At 42.3% G+C, this 21674-nt stretch overlaps 1 long non-coding RNA gene across 1 annotated transcript in view; it reads left to right on the top strand.

Annotated features, from left to right (window-relative positions):
• Window positions 1-21674, top strand: part of LOC134759374 (uncharacterized) — a 55729-nt gene that overhangs the window by 23101 nt on the left and 10954 nt on the right. Inside the window, exon 2 of the long non-coding RNA XR_008522847.2 lies at window positions 11458-11583. This is a non-coding gene — a long non-coding RNA (uncharacterized LOC134759374). The remainder of the gene's footprint in view (window positions 1-11457; window positions 11584-21674) is intronic.

A 21674-nucleotide genomic window follows, 5' to 3' on the forward strand; every position in this document is an offset into this window, starting at 1 on the left:
TAGATGACTTTCTGCTAATACAGTCATGCAGAAATCAAGCTGTATTGATACACTTATCGTAAGTCCAGCAATTTCAGCACTTCTATAGTCACGTAAAACTGAAGCTGATTTGTTTATTTTAAACCTTTATTAATCATAAAAGATAGCACACAGACAAATGTGCATGAAACACACATTTAAAGCTGACGAATAATTATAGAAGAAATATTACAAAAAACCATGAAAACACTGCACAGGTTAAGAAACAGAATATTGCTGTCTTTCCCAGAATCTTTTTCTGTGTGTCTCATCCTGATCACCTCCTTCTCAACTTCCCCCTCTTCCCAGGTAACTATTATCCTGATTTTTATGGTAACCATTTCCTTGCTTTTCTTTTTCTTTTTTTTGAGATGGAGTCTCCCTCTGTCCCCCAGGCTGGAGTGCAGTGGCGCGATCTCGGCTCACTGCAACCTCTGTCTCCCAGATTCAAGTGATTTTCCTGCCTTAGCCTCCTGAGTAGCTGGGACTACAGGCACACACTACCGTGCCCAGCTAATTTTTGTATTTTTAGTAGAGGTGGAGTTTCACTATGTTGGCCAGGCTGGTCTTGAACTCCTGACCTCAGGTGATCCACCTGCCTCGGCCTCCCAAAGTGCTGGGATTACAGGCATGAGCCACCATGCCCGGCCTCAAGTTGGTGTTTATAAGATTCATCCATGTTGATGAGTAGTTGTAGTTTGCTCGTGTTCACAATATATGATTGTAATATATCACAATTTATTTATCCATTCTATTATTGATGGACATTGGATCATTTTCAGTGCTGTGAAGAACATTCTTGTGCATGTCTCCTGGTACACATCCATATGCATTTCTGTTCAGTATCTACCTAGGAATGGAATTGCTGGATTATAGAGTTTGTGTATCTTACATTTTGGTAACTAATTCTAAACTTTTCCAAAATGATTGTAATGTGTATTTGCTCAACAGATTAAAAAAACATGGTCACTATAGAAAAGTAAAGGTAAAATAAGTCATTCTTTGGTTTGCAGCTGTTAGTTTTAATCATTGAGAACTGTGCCCTAAGAGATGGATGTTGGGTGCAAGTAAAGTGGTCCACCTTCTTTATTGTTCCTGCTCCACACAATTCTGGTTAACTATGATAACCTGGTGGCTCCCCAGGGGAAACTAGTGTACTTGTAAGTACAGCACACTTGGTAAGTAAGTATTAGTGTACTTGGTAAGATACCAGTAGATATCCAGGTGGGTGTCTTGGGGCAGGTAGGGCAAGGTCTTGAGGCTCTTTTCACAGACCTGGTGTTCCACCGAAAGAGGCCCCTTGGAGGATGACTTTTTTTGTCCCTGCCTTTTATGGAGTTGTAATTTTCTGGGGTATAATTCTTGCTCAGTGTGTGTTCTTCTCTTCCAATGTGATGCTTTAGTTACAAGGGAGGGCCTCATTTAAATTTCCTGCCCCCAAATTATATGGCATATTGATTTGTAAATGGCTAAATCAACAATAAGTTAGGGAGGTGGTTTCCTACTTTTTTTTTTTTTTTAGCATGATGACCTATTACATTTTTTTAAATGATGGACTTATTTAAATATATACAAAAGAATGGTATAATGAATCCCCATGGAGCCATTTCTGAGATCTGACAGCTATCCATCCATGGGCAATCTCTTTTTTGTTTTCTAAGACAGGGTCTGTTTCTTATCGTTCAGGCTAGAGTGCAGTGGTGCTATCACGGCTCACTACAGCCTTGCCCTCCCAGGCTCAAGTGATCCTTTCACCTCAGCCTCTCAAGTAGCTGGGACTACAGGTGTGTGCCACCATGCTCAACTAATTTTTGAATTTTTTGTAGAGACGGGGTCTCACTATGTTGCCCAGGCTGGTCTCAAACCCCTGGGCTCAAGCAGTCCTCTCCCCTCAGCCTCCCAAAGTGATAGGATTACAGGCATGAGCCACAGCACCCAGCTACTTCATGGCCAATCTTGTTTACACCATTCTCACTCTCCTTTCCACCTGATTGTTTTGCAGGAAAAACCAAATGTTAAATGATTTCATCCATAATACTTCAGCAAGTGTTCTTTTTAAAAATGCATTCATCATACCATTATCACACCTAAATAAACTTAACAGTAAGCAACTCATTACAAATTTATTATTATTTTATTAAAAACAGAGATGAAGTCTCGCTATATTATGCTGGTCTTGAACTCCTGGGCTCAAGAGATCTTCCCGCCTCAGCCTCCTAAAGTGCTGAGATTATAGGCATGAGCCACCGCACCTGGCCAACAATAACTCTTTAATATGATGAAATATCTTCTCAGTATCCATGTTTCCCCAGTTGTCTCTTAAGAGCTTTGTCATGGTTGGTTTGTTAGAATCAGCGTCTCAATGGAGTAGTTACATTGCATTTGGCTTATTTATCTTTTAAGTCTCTTCTGTATTTTACTAGCCTCCTTTCTTTTCTTGCCATTTGTCCAGTAGAGTTTTTCTATTTTAGATATTTCATTTTGTTTTATCCCTGTGGTGATGTGAATTTTATTTCCTTTGGTGATAAAGGTCATTTTAAGCTATGTGATTCTTTTGGTATACTTTGATTAAGAAAATACAGAATGACAACAAACTACTATAAATTCAGTAACAGTTTCAATTTAATTTGTATTTCATGTGAGCAAAACAGCTGAAAAAGGGTAGATTAGTGGGTTTTCAAACCTTTTGGTCAGGACCCCTTTATACTCTTAAAATTAGTGAGGAGCCACAAAACATAAAAGCCACTTGTTTATTTAGTGATATTTACTGTATTAGAAATTAAAACTGAAAAATATTTGTTAATTCATTTAAAAATCAGAACAATTAATCCATTAGATATTAACATAAATAACATGTGTTAGAAAGCAAATATTTTACAAAAAAAAATTAGTGAGAAGCGTGACATTGTTTTACATCTTTGCAAACCTCTTCAGTGTTTTGCTGGATGGAGGACAGCTGGATTCTTAGATCTACTTCTGCGTATACTCTGTTATCATAGCGCACACCGTGTCATCTCTGGAAAACTCTGCTATGTTTTTGACAGATTGGGAGTGAAAAAAGCAAACATCATAGTAGTAGTATGAGAATAGTTTTGACCTCATTATGCCTCTGAAAGGGTCTTAGCACCCCCGTGGGTTCCTGGGCCACAGTTTGAGAACTACTGCTGTAGAACATTTCTCTGTGGAAGACATTAGTAGTAGTAGTAGTATGTAAATAACGCTTAGTGAACAGGTATATTTGAGGGTCCCTTGCAAATACTTCTCAGCTCATCCTCTCTCTCTGCATCCCAATATTCTTTTCTTTTTACTCCAAGTTTGGGACTGGCAATACAAAAACATTCTGTGGATGCAAAAATGGCATTTAAAAAATTTTTATTTTGTAGAGACAGAGCTTCACTGTGTTGCCCAGGCTGGTCTCAAACTCCTGAGCTCAAGCAATTCTCCTGCCTCAGGTTCCCAAGTGTTGCAATTATAGGCATGAGCCACTGCATCCAGCCAAAAATGGCATTTTAATCATATTCTATGTTTTTTAAAAAAGTCTTTAGTTTATAATAGCTCCCCATCCCCCCAAATTCTGTAGCATGCTCCTTAACTTTCCCCTACGAGTGCAAATGTAGGTAATAGAGTAGAAGCAGCCCCTAACTAGAAGTCCGCAATGTGGACTTTAGTCCCAGGTCTGCTTCTAACAAACTGAGTGGCCTTGGGCAAGTCATTTACTCTCTCTGTCCTTCTATTTCTTTAGCTGTAAAATATAGAAAATGGGTCAGGTGATTTTAAGGCTTTTTCCTGATCCCAAATCTAAGACATCTTCTTACTGCTCATTAATAAGCCCATTCTGATATTTCTTCTAGCTCAGGGATGTAACATTAGCCTAACATCTAATGCAGTGTGGGAGGAGGGAGAAGAGAAGAAAAGATAACGATTTGGTACTGGGCTTAATACCTGGATGATGTAATAATATGTACAACAAACCCCATGACACAGTAGGAGTCCACGGTAACCCCAGGAAAGGGAGTTAGGACTCTTTTTGATGAGTCAGAGAGAAAGCAAGGGTTGAATATGCTTTGGCTGGCCAGGACCAGGGTGATGAGATGTAGACACGCCTCCTCAAGGAGTTTTGCAAGATGTCCCACCCACACCAACAGGTAGCCTAAGAACAAGAAGCCTGACATTTTTTTCTCCTAATTTTTTTTTTTTTTTGAGATGGAGTCTCACTCTGTTGGCCAGGCTGGAGTGCAGTGGCACAATCTTGGCTCACTGCAACCTCCACATCCCGGGCTCAAGCAATTCTGCCTCGGCCTTCTGAGTAGCTGGGATTACAGACATGGGCCACCACACCTAGCTAATTTATTTATAGAGATGGGGTTTTACCATGTTGGCCAGGCTAGTCTCAAACTCCTGGCCTCAAGTGATCCGCCTGCCTCGGCCTCCCAACGCGCTGGGATTATAGGCATAAATCACAGCTCCCGGCCTCTCCTAAGATCTTTATAGCTTTCTAAACTCCATTCCCTAAGGCTGTGGTCAGCAAGCTATGGCCTGGGCACTAAGAATAATGTTTGCATTTTCAAATGGTTGAAAAAAAAAACCAAAAGAAGAATAATATTTTGTGACACATAAAAATTATATAAAAATAAAACTTCAGTGTCTATTAGTAAAGTTTTATTGGAACACAGACACATTCATTCATTTATGCAGCATCTGCTTTTGGGCTGCCATGGCACAATTGAGTAGTATGGCTTGCTAATATATATTATCTGGCCCTTTACAGAACAAGATTGCAAACCTCAGCCCTAATGCAAACTTATAATTTGCATTTTATGGGTGCTCTTTTAAGGGCTATCTACAGCCAACAAATACAGGCACACCTTGTTTTATTGTGCTTCACTTTATTGTGCTTTGCAAATATTGTGGTTTTTAGAAATTGAAGATTTGTGGCAACCTGGCATCAAGCAAGTCTGTTGGTACCATTTCTCCAACAGCATGTGCTCACTTCATGTCTTCGTGTCACATTTTGATAATTCTTATAACATTCCAAACTTTTTCATTATTATTGTGTCTGTTATGATGATCTATTATCAGTGATCTTTGATGTGACTACTGCAATTGGGTTGGGGCACCAAGAACCATGCCCATATAAACATTGAACTTAATTGGCAAATGTGTGTGTTCAGACTGCTCCACTGACCATTCCCCATCACTATTCCTCTCCTCAGGCCTCTATTCCCTGAGACACAAGAATATTAAAATTAGGTCAATTCTGTGATTAACAATTCAAAAAATAACAGATGCTGACAAGGTCGCAGAGAAATGGGAACACTTATACACATTGGTGGGAGTGTAAATCGGTTCAACCATTGTGGAAAGCAGTATGATGATTCCTCAAAGAGCTAAAAGCAGAACTACCATTAGACCCAGCAATGTCATTATTAGGTATATACCCAGGGGAATATAAATCATTCTACCATAAAAACACATGCACATGAATGCTCACTGCAGCACTATTCACAATAGCAAAGACATGGAGTCAACCTAAATGCCCATCAATGGTAGACTAAAGAAAATGTGGTACACATACACCATGAAATACTATGCAGCCATAAAAAAATGAGATCACGTCCTTTGCAGGAACATGGATGGAGCTGGAGGCCATTATCCTTAGCAAACCAACTCAGGACAGAAAAACAAACACTACAGATTCTCACTTATAAGTGGGAGCTAAATGATAAGAATTTATGAACGCAAGAAAAGAAAAAAATAGACACTGAAGTCTACCTGATGGGGGAGGGTGGGAGGAGGGAGAAGAGAAGATAACTATTTGGTACTGGGCTTAATACCTGGATGATGTAATAATATGTACAACAAACCCCCATGACACATGTTTAACTGGGTAGCAAACCTTCACATGTACCCCCAAATCTAAAATGGAAGTTAAAAAAAGTTAGGCCAATTAATGCCCTTACAATGGCCTCTAAGTGTTCCAGTGAAGGAAGAGTCACATCTCTCATTTTATTTATTTGAGACAGAGTCTTGCTCCATTGCCCAGGCTGGAGTGCAGTGGCATGATCACACCTCACTGCAGCCTCGACCTCTCTGGCTCAAACAATCCTCCTACCTCAGCCTTCCAAGTAGCTGGAATTACAGGCATGCACCACCATGCCTAGCTAATTAAAAAATTTTTTTTTTTTTAGAGATGGGGTTTGGCCACGTTTCCCAGGCTGGTCTGGAACTCCTGGGCTCAAGTGATCCTCCTACCTCAGTGTCCCAAAGTGTTGGGATTACCGGTATGAGCCACCATGCTTGGTCATATCTCTCACCTTAAATCAAAAGCTAGAAATGTTTAAGCTTAGTGAGGAAGGCATGCTGAAAGTCAAGACAGGCCAAAAGCTAGGCCTCTTGCACCAAACTCTTAGCCAAGTTGTGAATGCAAAGGAAAAGTTCTTGAAGGAAATTAAACGTGCTACTCTAGTGAACACACTTCACTTTTTGTTGACATGGAGGAGGTTTGAATGATCTGGATAGAAGATCATACCAGCCACAACCTTCCCTTAAGCCAAAGCCTAATCCAGAGAGTTCAGACTCTGAACTCTCTTCAATTCTATGAAGGCTGAGAGAGGTGAGGAAGCTGCAGAAGAAATGTTGGAAGCTAGCAGAGATTGGTTCATGAGCTTTAAGGAAAGAAGCTGTCTCCATAACATAAAAGTGCAAGGTGAAGCGGCAAGTGCTGATATAGAAGCTACATCAAGTTATTCAGAAGATCTAGCTAAGACCATCGATGAAGGTGCCTGCGTGAAACAAAAGCTTTTCCATATAGATGAAACAGCCTTGGAAGAAGATGCCATCTAGGACTTTCACAGCTAAAGAAGAGAAGAGAATGGCTGGCTCCAAAGCTTCAAAGGACAGGCTCTCTTGTTAGGGGCTAATGCAGCTGGTGACTCTAAGTTGAAGCTAATGTTCATTGACCATTCTGAAAATCCTAGGACCCTTAAGAATTATGCTAAATCTGCTCTACCCATGCTCTATAAATGGAACAACAAAGCCTGGATGACAGCACATCTGTCTACAGTATGGTTTACTGAATACTTTAAGCTCAGTGTTGAGACCTACTGCTTAGGAAAAAATATTCCTTTCAAAATACTATTGCTCATTGACAATGTACCTGGTCACCAAAGAGCTCTCTGATGGAGAGGTACAAGGAAATGAACGTTTGCTTGCCTGCTAATACAACATCCATTCTGCAGCCCACGGATCAAGGAGTAATTTTGACTTTCAAGTCTTATTATCTATTTATTCATTTGTTTAGAGAGGTAGTCTCATTCTGTCACCCAGGCTGGAGTGCACTGGCAATCATAGCTTACTGCAGCCTTGAACTCTGGGCTCCAATGATCCTCCTGCTCCAGCCTCCCAAGTAGCTGAGACTATAGGCATATGCCACCACACCTAGCTAATTTTTGTTTTTTTTTTTGAGTTGAGGTCTCTGCTGCCCAGGCTGGAGAGCAGTGGCACAATTATGGCTTACTATGGCCTCAAACTCTGGGCTCAAGTGATCCCCCTGCCTCAGCCTCCTGAGTAGCTGGGACTACAGGCATGTACCACCACTCCTGGGTAAGTTTTTCTATTTTTTTTAGAGACAAATTTCACTATGTTGGCTGGTCTGGTCTAGAACTCCTGGCCTTAAACAATCTCCCTGCCTTAGCCTCCCGAAGTGCTGGGATTACAGGTATAAGGCACCACCCTTGGCAACTCTTATTTAAAAAATATATTTGCAGCCAGGCTTGGTGGCTTGTGCCTATAATCCCAGAGACTCAGGAGGCTGAAGTGGGAGGATTGCTTGAGGCCAGGAGTGTAAGACCAGCCTGGGTAACATAGCAAGACCCAGTCCCTAAAAACAAAAATTAACAACAAAAGAAATACATATCATAAGACTATAGCTACCATAGATAGTGATTCCTTTGATGTATCCGGGCAAAGTAATTTGAAAACTTTCTGGAAAGGATTTACCATTCTAGATGCCATTACGAACATTTGTGATTCATAGGAGGAGGTCAAAACATCAACATTAACAGGGGTTTGGGAGAAGTTGATTCCAATGCTTATGGATGACTTTTGAGAGGTTCAAGGCTTCACTGCAGCTGTGGTGGAAATAGCAAGAGAACTAGAATTAGAAGTGGAGCCTGTAGATGTGACTCAATTCCTGCAATTTCATGATCAAACTTGACTGGATGAGGAGTTGCTCCTTTTTTTTTTTTTTTTTTTTTTTGAGATGGAGTTTCACTCTTGTCGCCCAGGCTGGAGTACAGTGGCGCAATCTTGGCTCACTGCAATCTCCTGGGTTCAAGCGAGATTCTCTTGCCTCAGCCTCCTGAGTAGCTGAGATTACATGTGCCCACCACCATGCCCAGCCAACTTTTGTATTTTTAGTAGAGATGGGGTTTCACCATGTTGGCCAGCCTGGTCTTGAGCTCCTGACTTCAAGTGATCTGCCTGCCTCAGCCTCCTAAAGTGCTGGGATTACAGGCGTGAGCCACCGCGCCTGGCCCCTGACAACTTTAATTAGGCATCTGGATCCCTGTTGTATAAAAGTGTGAAGGCTGTAGAGGTGCTCTTCTGTGACACACCCCTATCCTGGCTTCCCTTACAGACTTCCTCAAATTCAAAACCAGCTGCACTCTCTGCTTTCCATTTCCAAAGCCTTTCTACCTGCGGCAATTGTTGAGAGCAGAGGGAGGAGGATGTGCTGTGTGCCTGTTTTTTTTTTTTTTTTCAAACTAGGGCAAAGTCTCTTACCTAAATCAGTAGAGCAGCTTCAAATGTGCAGTTTTGCACACCCCTCTGCACGAGCCAGAACCCTCCCGGTGCGCTGCTGCCTCAGAACCTTTGCTTGCAGTATTGCCATGTTCTTCCTCCAGAGAGCCGCCTCCCCACTCCTTCACTCCTCAGTTCTTTACTCAAATACACCTCAGAGAGGTCTCCCAGACAGGATGGTGGCTACGTACCACACATTTCCTATCCCCTTCTCTGATTTATTTTCATTGTTAGCAGTTTGTACATAGTAAATATACCTTTTGCTTATTTCTCTTATTTATTGTCTGTCTTCCCAAACCAAATATAGGCAGAGATTTTTGTGCCAGTGTCTGATATACAAAACATACTCTATAAATATATCTTGAATGAATGAATGAATAAATATCAAGCACATGTACAATTACATAGTACATATTTATTTGTATAATCTTTTTTATTTTGGATACGGCGTCTCGCTCTGTCACCCAGGCTGGATTGCAATGGTGCGATCTTGGCTCACTGCAACTTCTGCCTTCTGGGTTCAAGCAATTCTCCTGCCTCAGCCTCCTGAGTAGCTGGGATTACAGGCACACGCCACCATGCCTGGCTAATTTTTGTATTTTTAGTAGAGATGGGGTTTCACCATGTTGGCCAGGCTGGTCTCAGGAGTTCACCCGCCTCGGCCTCCCAAAGTGCTGGGATTACAGGCATGAGCCACTGCGCCCAGCCCAATCTTTTTTTTTTTTTTTTTAAGTTGAGACAGGGTCCACTGTCACTCAGGCTGGAATGCAGTAGTGTGATCTTGGCTCACTCCAGCCTCCATCTGCTGGACTCCAGTGATTCTCCCGCCTTAGCCTCTGTAGTAGCTGGGATTACAGACATGCACCACCACACCTGGCTAATTTTTTGTATTTTTGGTGGAGATAGGGTTTTGCCATGTTGCCCAGGCTGGTAAGCTTTTTTTTTTTTTTAACAAGTGGGATTATATTATACATAGAATCTCCAACTTGCTTTCCTTCACCTAGCAAGGAATCCTGGACATTTTCCCATGTGAGCACATATGGATGCCATTCATTCTTTTAAGTAGTTGCATAGTATTCCAGAATATAGCTAAACCAAACTCTTTTTTTTTTTTTTTTTTGAGATGGAGTCTCGCTCTGTTGCCCAGGCTGGAGTGCAGTGGCTCGATCTCGGCTCACTGCAAGCTCCACCTCCTGGGTTCATGTCATTCTCCTGCCTCAGTCTCCCGAGTAGCTGGGATTACAGGTGCCCACCACCATGCCTGGCTAATTTTTTTTTGTATTTTTAGTAGAGACGGGGTTTCACTGTGTTAGCCAGGATGATCTCAATTTCCTGACTTTGTGATCCGCCCGCCTTGGCCTCCCAAAGTGCCGGGATTACAGGCATGAGCCACCGTGCCCGGCCAGCCAAACTCTTTTAAATCAGTCATTTACTGATGGTCATTAGGATGTTGAAAATTTTACAGTTTCCTACAACAAATCAAGAAAAATAACGCAGTCCCAATTCAAGACACAAAACTTGTTCCAGAACTGACTGGAAGCTATTGGTTATTTTCTGACTTCCCTGTGCTGTAATTTGTATATTTTTTCGGTTCTTGGCTGCTCAGATGAGGTATGGGCAGAGGTGGATGTTGGGATCATCACATGTACTTGTAATAATTCTACACTTATAATTACTGGAGTTGAGAGCAGACCTCTGCTCAGGCAGTATGTGGGCATGTGGTGGGGAGGATACCTCTGCTTCCTGTGACTCAGGTCACTTCATTTCTCCAAACCTGCATCTGGTCTTATATGCCTTTTGCTGACTGGTTCATTTATCTACCATGTGCCTTCAATATTAATACCTGACACTTCACGTGCTAGCCAATTTCTCTTCTCAGTAATCACATCTTTCTTCTATTTTCTATTCATGTAAGCCCCACTTCTCAGTCTTCTCTTTAAGAGTCTAGTCATGTGGTCTCTTTCTCCGCTGGCATCTGCCCAACCCTCTGGCATCTTCTATACAAACGTCAAAGCCTCATCTCTCAATGCTGGTCGATGATAGGGCTTCGTCTTGCCTTTCATTTCCTCCCTGGCTTTGGGCCAGTCCCTCTGTTCCTTTCCAGCATCTCTGTAGCTTTAATCAGTTGTGCCTCTGATCTGTGCTGGTTACACCTGCAAGCCCAGTCCACGTAATATGCTCTTCCTCCCTAACCTTCAGAAACTCCATCTGCTTCCCTGAGCGATTCCAGCCTTCCCTGAGCAATTTCTTGGGCTACTTCAGCTGGGTTCTCTTGGGGATCAAATGCTGAAATTTCATGTGCTATTCCTTTCAGCTCTTTTGAATATTCCGTTTGGCTTAATTAGAGTGCTGCAGGATCCTACTTGGCCTTCATAACTTCAGAGAGGCCCAGCATCACCTGGCAGACACAGGTAGGGTAGGAACTTCCAGGTGATCTGCCAAGCCTGGTATTGCTCACTCCCTCAGCTCCTCCACGAGCCAGTGGGGGACAGGTCACTATTTTCAGGAAGGAGGAGCAGTTGGGTTTAAGAAAATCCTGTTGGATTTAAGAGATATTTATTTCTCCTAATAATATTTATTAAGAGATATTTATTTACTTATTTAGTGGTTTTAGTGTTTCATTTGTTCTTTTCTCAGGTGGTGGGCCTTTTGATGACAGCTGTGGAAAAGTCTTTCCAGAAAAATGCACGTGCACATAAAATTAGAATGTTTCCAAGATACGCATGGACCCTGTGAAACCCACTGAAGATTCCATGGCCCCAGGTTAGAACTCATTTCCCTAGAGCATATTTCATGTTTGTTCTTGGTGTTTTTTCTTCTACCTACTTGTCCACTGACTGGTTGGAAAGCATTGTCTTAATGAGATAATCAAATAGACATGAATGATTCTGATGGCCTCCTTGGCTTCTTCTTTTTTTTTTTTTTTTTAAATTTTTAAAGCAAGCTTTGCTTCTCCTTGGGATTTAAAGAATTAGGTAGTGTTCTTTCCCCTACCTTCCAGCCCCCCTATCCTCCACCAATCCAATAACTTTAAAATTACAAGGTTCTGTCTTCTGAGTTATTTGGTGGGAATTCTCCTTTGAGTTATACTGAGAGTTCTTCAGTATTGGCTCTTCTTTCCCACGCAATTCAATTTACATCTGGTGGGCTGACTAGGAACAAAGGGACTGATAGTGAAGTGGGATAGCCTAGGAGTTAAGAGAATGGACCCAATAGCCAGGCTGAGCTGAGTTTCTAAACTTAGTGATCTTAAATTGGTGGCTCAAAGGCTGGAGAAGCCAGAGGGTAAGTTTTTTTTTTGCCTGCCCAGCCTTTCCAAAAGTAAAGTTACCTTGATCGCAATAAAAGAGGTCCACTATTGTCTTATACTGATCCTCTGAAAACATTTATGCCCATCACTTGCCCAAGGCAGTTGAGTTTAGGATTTCACTTGCTCATCTATAAAGGGGGCACACTACTTACCTCAAATAACTAAATGAATTTATGAATGTAAGAACAAAATGAGTTAGCTTGGTTCCTGTAAGTTCTTAACAAATTGTACATTTGATTACTGATAATAATTTACATTGATGAATGCCTTTGGAAGTGCTTCGAGAGGGATCTGCAAGCATGGGGGTGGAGGGTGGGAGGGAGACAGGATAGACTTGAGGGATATTGAGTCTATTTGTAAATAAAATTAGGCCTGTTTCCTGGGAAAGCCACATAAAGTGGGAGAGATAATTTGGCCCAGAAAACTGAGGAACAGTAGCCTGAAATTGCTGGCACGCAGCTCAGAGAAGTCAATGTCAGGAGTTCTGCCAGAAGGGGAATGAATGGTTTAGTGCTGCTTCCTGCAGAGGGAGGGAAAGCCTCTGCCAGGCCTCTTTCCCATGGAGTCTCACCTTCAGGTCTTCTGTGCCTGCTGCTCATAACTGCCCTCTTCCACTGCCCACGCCTTAGATTTCACAGGTGTTTCCAGACATGGAAATGCTTTTGATGGGGCGGCCTCCTCTGCAGCCCTGGAAGGTGGGCCTGAGTGCCATGGCCCAGGTCTTGGTGTCTGGAGCTCATTTTTGTCCTTGGCTGGGATGCTTTCTGCCTGGGCTTCCTTGGGCTTCCATGAGCTGACCACCTCAGCCTGCATAGTGTTGACCTCTCATCGACTCAGGTTCTGTTGTTGGTGGAGGGTAAAAAGTATGTTGGGAGGGCCCTGATGGGGCAAGGTGGGCAGACTCTACCTTCTGACTTTGGGTGGCAGAGTGGTGGGGCTCAGCTGGATTTAAGGAGCTCAGGCTCCCATCAGAGCTGCAGGGTCTGGGGGTTGGATTGACACTGGCTTGAGGGCAGGGACTAAAACTTTTAGTGTTGGTACAGGTTAGGAGTGCAGATCCTGGGCTCAAATCTATTCTGTTGTTTGCAAGCTATGTGACCTTGGGCAAGTCACTTAATCTCCTGGAGACTCAGTTTTCTCATCTGTAAAATGGGAATAATTATAGCAATCCTCTGAGGTAGATACTATTAAGATTAAATAAATAAGTGAATAAGGACATTTGTAAATGTTGGCTACAATTAGTAATGATTAGCATAAGGCCAGGGCATGCATTGCTGAGCTAGGCATTAGGGGCAGGCACTGTTCAGGCAGGGCTGGGGGCCAGAATGAAGTTAACCAGGGAATTAAACAGATTTGGGAACAAGCATTAGGGTGGATGAGGTTAGGGTTGGTGCTGGAGTACAGCTTGTCCCAGACTTTCATTGAGGGGTTAGAAGAGCAGGGAGGGAACCTGGTGGAAGCAAAGGCAGCTTCTGTTTTGCCCCCAAACCTTGAGTACCAATATGGACACATGTGCAGACTCTTGCCCCTCCCCTCCACTCCCCACCCTTGCCAGCCAGAACAGGGTGTCTGTAGTCATGGAGAGGGCTAAGAAGTGGGAGGGAGGGCTCTGAGCTATTCCCACATGGGTTGGGATTGGTGGTGGCTGTAGAGCCAATGCCAGAGGCTGGCTGACAGGTAAGAATCACTGCTGTTGTCATCTGCCTCCCAGGTCTCCTACCCCTAATGGCTCTATTATCCCCATAGGTGGGAAAACCCAAGAAAAATCTTGAGAGTAGTCTTGGATCCCCAGAAGAGTGAAGATGACACTGTAGAGGCCAAGGGAAAACTTCCCCTTTACCCTCTAAAGTTTTGCTGAAAAATCAACTCACAGAAGGCGATTAATAAGAGAAATGACATACAAATTTATTAACATGCACATGGGGAAGAACCACAGAGTGATTACCCCAAACCCCAATGGGGTTCAGAAGCTTATATATACCCTCTTGAAGGTATAGAAAGAATGGGGGCTTGTATCCTGGCAAAACAGGTTATGGGAGGGGGAGAAGAGAAGGCCCGGCTAGCAAAGGTGGTCATGTTACGCAGGTGAAACCTCACAGGTAGCAGCTCTCAAAGTGGAGAGATGGTGAATGTTCTTTCAGATCTTTAAAGGTGTCAGACTCTCAGTTCATCTCTCCTAGATCTGGACAAAGGAAGGCCTTCGAGAAAGCCTGGCTGCATCAATGCAGATTCTCTGCAGATGCAAATCTCCCCTCAACCTGCAAAAGACAGCTTTACAGGGCTACTTATGTTTGCAGGCCCTCTGAACAGCCATCTCAAAGTATGCCAAAGAAGTCTATTTTGGGGTCCAATATATTTATTTCCTTCAATACCAGTCTTCCTCCAGGCAGCTCTGACAGCTCCGACAGCTCCCAAGCTTAGACAGTGGGCTGGGGAGGACATGACTGTCTAGGGAGGGCCTCTGCCCAGGTGGTGCATCAGGTTCACACACTCAGGTCCTGGTATCATTGTGCCTGGTGAGTGGTCCCCAGTGTTTGTGATCATGGTTTTCATAACCTGCAGGCAGCTAGTGGAGAGCTTGGTTCTGTAAAGAAGAAGTGTGTAGCAGGCGGAGAAAGTCTGAGACTCTAGAAAGGCAGTCTCAGCCTGCTTTGAATCAAATAGCGGGAACAGACAAGTTAATTTCCTCTAGCATGGATGGGTGGGTGGACCAAACGAAAGAGCCAGAATTCACCAGACCTGGTCTCAGGGGCAGGAGTAGAAGTAATTATTTTCATTTCATTTCAATATCCTGTTCACTTCTTATGCTGATTAGGACAAGCCCACAGTTGCTATCTATTTATTCGTGTAGAACTACCAGGACTGCCAGCACTGCCATGGGAATGCACATGTTTATGCCCGGGTGCTCTTGATGTTCTCAGAGCTGCGGGCACTGCCCTAGCCACAGTACTGCAGATATGCCCGGGCCCTTGAGGCATCAGCATTGCTTCACGCCCCCCAGAGCCCAGGAATCAGAAGAAAGCAGGGGTTGGACAGGCTGCATTGGCTGTGTGTGTGTGTGTGTGTGTGTGTGTGTGTGTGCATTTAATAGAGGCAAAGGAATGCTCTTGCATTGTGGTTTAGGGACGGAAAGGAAACTTCTTTGAGGACTAACCATCCTGGTGTTGTTAAAACTTACATGATTACATTAGGATTCTTTTAAGTGGTCTGTAATAAGGTAAAGTGAAAGGAAATGAGCAGATGAGAAGCTTTCTGGGCTCTAGTTGTGAAAATCAGAATGAGAAACACCAGAGGTCTTTTTCTTAGAATCGTGAATGGATTATGGAACACCCACCATTACCATTATTGTTTGATGTTTTTCCCAGTTTGCAGCTAGTGACTGCAATTAAAGACAAAACAGAAATAAGATTTAGAACTTTGTAAAGAAGACAAAATTTTATTTTTGCAGATGATACGATTTTATATCTAACCTACTAAAAGAAATTCAAAGCTGGGCGCGGTGGCTCACGCCTGTAATCCCAGCACTTTGGGAAGCCGAGGCGGGCAGATCACAAGATCAGGAGTTCGAGACCAGCCTGACCAATATGGTGAAACCCCGTCTCTACTAAAAATACAAAAAATTAGCTGGGTGTGGTAGTGGGAGCCTGTAGTCCCAGCTACTCAGGAGGCTGAGGCAGGAGAATTGCTTGAACCCGAGAAGCGGAGGTTGCAGTGAGCCGAGATCGCACCTCTGCATTCCAGCCTGGGCGACAGAGCGAGACTCCCTCTCAAAAAAAAAAAGAAAAAAAAATCAAGCAAAATGAAACTCCAACTATTGGATTTTTTTTGAGGGGGAGTCTGGCTCTGTCGCCCAGGCTGGAGTGTAGTGGCGCGATCTCGGCTCACTGCAAGCTCCGCCTCCCGGGTTCACGCCATTCTCCTGCCTCAGCCTACCGAGTAGCTGGGACTACAGGCTCCCGCCACCACGCCAGGCTAATTTTTTGTGTGTGTGTGTATTTTTGGTAGACACGGGGTTTCACTGTGTTAGCCAGGATGGTCTCGATCTCCTGACCTCATGATCCGCCCGCCTTGGCCTCCCAAAGTGCTGGGATTACAGGCATGAGCCACCGTGCCCGGCCCAACTATTGGATTTTTTAAGAGAAACAGGATCTCACTCTGTTGCCCAGGCTGGAGTGCAGTGGCATGACCATAGCTTACTTCAGCCTCCCAGGCTCAAGCGATCCTTCCTCCTCTGCCTCTCAAATTTCTGGGATTACAGGTGTGAGCCACCGTGCCTGGCCCCAACTATTGCATTTAATGAGAGTTGAGTGTGTTGGCTGCAAGCAGGATATATTCAAATAAAAATATTTTCCATATGCCAGCATTGATAAACTTAAAATATAATGAGAAAGAGAGAGGAGAAAGAGAGGGATAGAGAGATTACATTCTTTAAACTGATAAAATACTCAGGAATAATTTTAAAAAGAAATGTGCTGTAGGATCTATGTAAAGAAAACTAAAAAAAGTTGCTCAGCATTATAAAGAAAGATGTGAACAAAGAACATAAGAATGAAGAACCATACCATACTTTTATTTTTTCTGATTGTGTATGTCTAAAAATTTCATGTCCTCCTTCATTAACTACTAATTGCATTTGTGCTATGTGCTAGCGGGTGGGGATTCAGTGGTGAAAAACACAGATACAGTTCCCATCTTTATGGAATTTACATTTTAATGGAAGAGATGGGCAATCAAAGAATAAACAAAACAAGTTATTTAAATAAATACAGCTAACAATAAGTATCCAAGGGAAATAGCCTTTCCCTTGACTTCTCCTGTGATAGATCTCTCTGACCGCCCCCTATTATTTAGCTATCTAAAGTGCCCGAAGTTTTTTTTTTTTTTAAACCACAAATACACTGACAATAGTAAATTTGAAGGGTGAGTTGTGCATGATCAATCTAATTTAACTGGTAAGAAAATATGCAAACAGGGGCACCGTAAATCACCTCAGCTCTCACTTACGAAGGTCAGAACTCCCTGAGTACTGGGTTCTTTTCTTTATTATTCATGTATTTATTTTTATTTCAACAGGTTTTCAAGGAACAGGTAGTATCTGGTTCCATGAGTAAGTTATTTAGTGATGATTTCTGAGATTTTGGTGCACCTGTCACCTGAGCAGTGTAGTGTATACTGTATCCAGCGTGTAGTCTTGTATCCCTCACCCCCACACCCTTTCCCTTGCGTCCCCAAAGTCCATTGTATCATTCTTATGCCTTTGTGTCCTCATTGCTTAGCTCCAACTTATGAGTGAGAACATACAATATTTGGTTTTCCATTCCTGAGTTACTTCACTTAGAATAATGGTCTCCAATTCCATCCAGGTTGCTGTGAATGCCATTATTTTGTTCCTTTTTATGGCTGAGTAGTATTCCATGGTGTGTATATATATATATATATATATATATACACACACCACAATTTCTTTATCCACTCGTTGTGATGGGCATTTGGGTTGGTTCCGTATTTTTGCAGTTGCGAATTGTGTTGCTATAAACATGCATGTGCAAGTGTCTTTTTTGTAATAATGACTTTTTTTTCCTCTGGGTAGATACCCAGTAGTGGGATTGCTAGATCAAATGGTAGTTCTACTTTTAGTTCTTTAAGGAATCTCCACACTGTTTTCCATAGTGGTTGTACTAGTTTACATTCCTACCAGCAGTATAAAAGTATTCTCTTTTCATCACATCCACACCAACATCTATTGTTTTTTGATTTTTTTATTATGACTGTTCTTGTAGGAGTAACGTGGTATCGCATTGTGGTTTTGATTTGCATTTCCCTGATCATTAGTGATGTTGAACATTTTTTCGTATGCTTGTTGGCCATTTCTATATCTTCTTTTGAGAATTGTCTATTCATGTCCTTAGCCCACTTTCTGATGGGATTGTTTTTCTCTGGCTGGTTTGTTTGAGTTCCTTGTAGATTCTGGATATTAGTCCTTTGTCAGATGTTTAGATTGCAAAGTTTTCTCCCACTCTGTGGGTTTTCTGTTTACTCTGATGATTGTTTCTTTTGCTGTGCAGAAACTTTTTAGTTTAATTAAGTCCTATCTATTTATCTTTGTTTTTGTTGCATTTGCTTTTGGGTTCTTGGTCATGAAGTCTTTGCCTAAGCCAATGTCTAGAAGGGTTTTCCAATGTAATCTTCTAGAGTTTTTATGGTTTCAGGTCTTAGATTTAAGTCCTTGATCCACCTTGTGTTGTTTTTTGTGTAAGGTGAGAGATGAGAATCCAGTTTCATTCTTCTACATGTGGCTAGCCAATTATCCCAGCATCATTTGTTGAATAGGGTTTCCTTTCCCCACTTCCTGTTTTTGTTTGCTTTGTTGAAGATCAGTTGGCTGTAAGTATTTGGCTTTATTTCTGGATTCTCTATTCTGTTTCATTGGTCTATGTGCCTATTTTTATGCTAGTACCATGCTGTTTTGGTGACTATGGCCTTATAATACAGTTTGAAGTTAGGTAACGTGATGCCTACAGATTTGTTCTTTTTGCTTAGTCTTGCTTTGGCTAAGTGAGCTCTTTTTTGGTTCCATATGAATTTTAGGATTGTTTTTTCTAGTTCTGTGAAGAATGAGGGTGATATTTTGATGGGAATTGCATTGAGTTTATAGATTGCTTTTGGCAGTATGGTCATTTTCATAATATTGATTCTAATGGGTTCTTTTCTTTAAGTGGAAATGTTTCTTCTTTTTCCTTTGTTTAAATGTGTTCTTGTATAAGTCATGGGAAAGACAAGAGGGCTTGATTTGGCCTGTGTCCTCAGAAGTAGACCAGGCCTCCCTCTGGATGTCATCATGCTGGCGAAATCTGAACTTGACTAGCAAATCATAAGAATGCAGTTGGTTCAGCCGGGCACGGTGGTTCACAGCCCACCCACAGTGGTAATCCCAGCACTTTGGGAGGCCAAGGCGGGCGGATCATGAGGTCAGGAATTGAGACCATCCTGGCTAACAGGGTGAAACCCTGTCTCTACTAAAAATACAAAAAATTAGCTGGGCGTGGTGACACATGCCTGTAGTCCCAGCTACTCAGGAGGCTGAGGTAGGAGAATCACCTGAACCTGGGAGGTGGAGGTTGCAGTGAGCCGAGATCGCACCACTGCACTCCAGCCTGGGTGACAAAGTGAGACTTCATCTCATACACACACACACACACACACACACACACACACAAAGAATGCAGTTAGTTCTTCTTCAACGAGAACACATGGGCACAGGGAGGGGAACATCACACACCAGGGCCTGTAGAGGGGTGGGAGGCAAGGGGAGGGAGAGCATTAGGACTAATACCTAATGCATGTGGGGCTTGAAACCTAGATGATGGGTTGATGGGTACAGCAAATCACCATGGCACATCTATAGCTATGTAACAAATCTGTATGTTCTGTACATGTATCCCAGAACTTAAAGTAAAATAAATAAAAAAAGAATGCAGTTAGTTCTTCTTGATGCTAGAGACTATCACAGTTTGTGGACCTCTGCTCGGCTTGAATGGTTAGCCAGGGAAGAATGTAGTTTAAATATTTTTGCATCATTATTTATTATAAAAGTCATAGAAATGACTTTTCTAGAGATAGAAAATACCATTATAGCATAAGGGTGTTGAACTTAATGTGGAAACGAATCTGCCTCCAGAATGTTATTTTCTAGCCTGTTTTTTCTTCTCCATTTGTTACTGGCATCTTAAACTTTTCATCTTTTTCCATTCTGGCCACACCCTGAATGAAAGTTTGCCCATTTCCTCTGCAATGTCTGCCCAAATCTTCCATCAACTCCTTTCCTTTTGCCCTATCAGAGTTTTCCAAGGGGTCCTGCAGCCAACAGACAATGCTCAGCTGGAGAGAATACAGGAAGCAGATAACCACATTCTGCACCGACTGTCCTCCTTTGATCCTCTGTTTATATAGTGTGCTAAGTACATGTGGAATTAATTTTGGTTCTGAGGCTTCACTAATTGCCAACTGACACATTTGTTTCTAGAAAAAAGGTAAGTGTAGGCCAGGTGCAGTGGTGGATTAGGCTTAAAAAATGTTTTTATTTTGCCACAAGAGGAAGCGCTGAGGGTGCTGCTTCCCCGTTGGAGCATCCAGGAATTTGAGGACTGTGCTCAAGGAGAAGAACTGACCCTTTGCTTTCTCTTTTGGGCCATGATGCTATGTCTGGGAAAGCAGAAACTCCAGTGATAAACTGTTAGTGCTTGAAGGGAACTTTAAAAGCATTCATTGCAATAATTCCCTTTCACAGATGAAGTAAATGAAGCCTTGAGAGGTGAAATTACTTTCCCCAGGAGAGTCCCAATTTTTAGCCCAGTGGTATTCCCAACACACTTTGGCATCTGTTATAAACTTCAGAAGCCATTACTGGAATCTGCTGGGCATGGCCCCTTCTTATACAGCAATGAGGGAATCCATGGCATTATCTTTTCCCCTAGGGATTGAGAGAATGATTCATCTTTAAGTTTCAAAGAGACAGTGACATATTCCTAAAGCTTCGTACATCCATGAGATAATGTCAAACATGTGAGTTGCTGAAACAGAAAATGCTCCCAGTGAGACAGCTGCTACAAGGAAAACCCTGCATACTTGCAGGCAGTGGAAACAATACTTTGGCTTAGACCAGGTGTGTGTTGTTTTTTTTATTTGAAAGAAAAGAGAGTCTAAGAAGACACGGATAATGCTTTAACACCCAGACTCATGAAGGAAAAAAAAAAAAAGCAACGTTGAGGCCACATTCAAGTCTCCACTCTCTGTTTTACCTGAAAAATTTCAAACCTGCAGGGAAATTGAAAGGATAATACAATTAGCACCTGTACATCCTTCATCTCGATTTACCAATTGTTGACATTTGAAAATTGCAAACATTGTGACGTTTCACTGTAGTGTGCATCTCTTGAGAGTAATGTCGTTCCCCTAACCATGACAGCATGATCACACCTAAGAAAATTAGCAATGATTCTGATGTATAATGTGTATTAAATTTCCTTTCAAATGACTTTTTTATAACTTTTTTTCCCTCAATCTGAGATCTGATCAAATTCATGCATTATATTTGGTTGTTACGTCTTTGGTCTCATTTAATATAGAATAGTTGTCTTACCTTTTTTTTTTCTTTTATGACATTGACTTGTTTGAAGAGATCAAGCTAGTTGTCTTGTGGAATGTACCATATTCTGTATTTGTCTGATTGGTTTCTCGTGATTACCTTTGGGGAAACATTTTTGGCATAAACACTACTTATGAAATTGTGTGTCTCTTTTTCCGTTACACCAGAAGGCACGTAGCATGTTACTGAGTGTGATCGCTCAGTTGAGGTGTTTGCCATACCTGGCCACTCCTCCCTTTACAATTATCAAGTCCTTTGTGCAGTGATACTTTGAGTCCATGTGAATACATGGGTCCTTTACAGTTTTACCATCCACTGCCTGAACTGATAACATCATAGGTTCCAAAATGGTCATTCAAAAAAAAGTTCATAATGCATAGGTTTGAATCCACAGTCAGG

Source organism: Pongo abelii, chromosome 11 (genome assembly GCF_028885655.2).
Source record: "Pongo abelii isolate AG06213 chromosome 11, NHGRI_mPonAbe1-v2.0_pri, whole genome shotgun sequence".
Lineage (NCBI taxonomy): Eukaryota > Metazoa > Chordata > Mammalia > Primates > Hominidae > Pongo > Pongo abelii.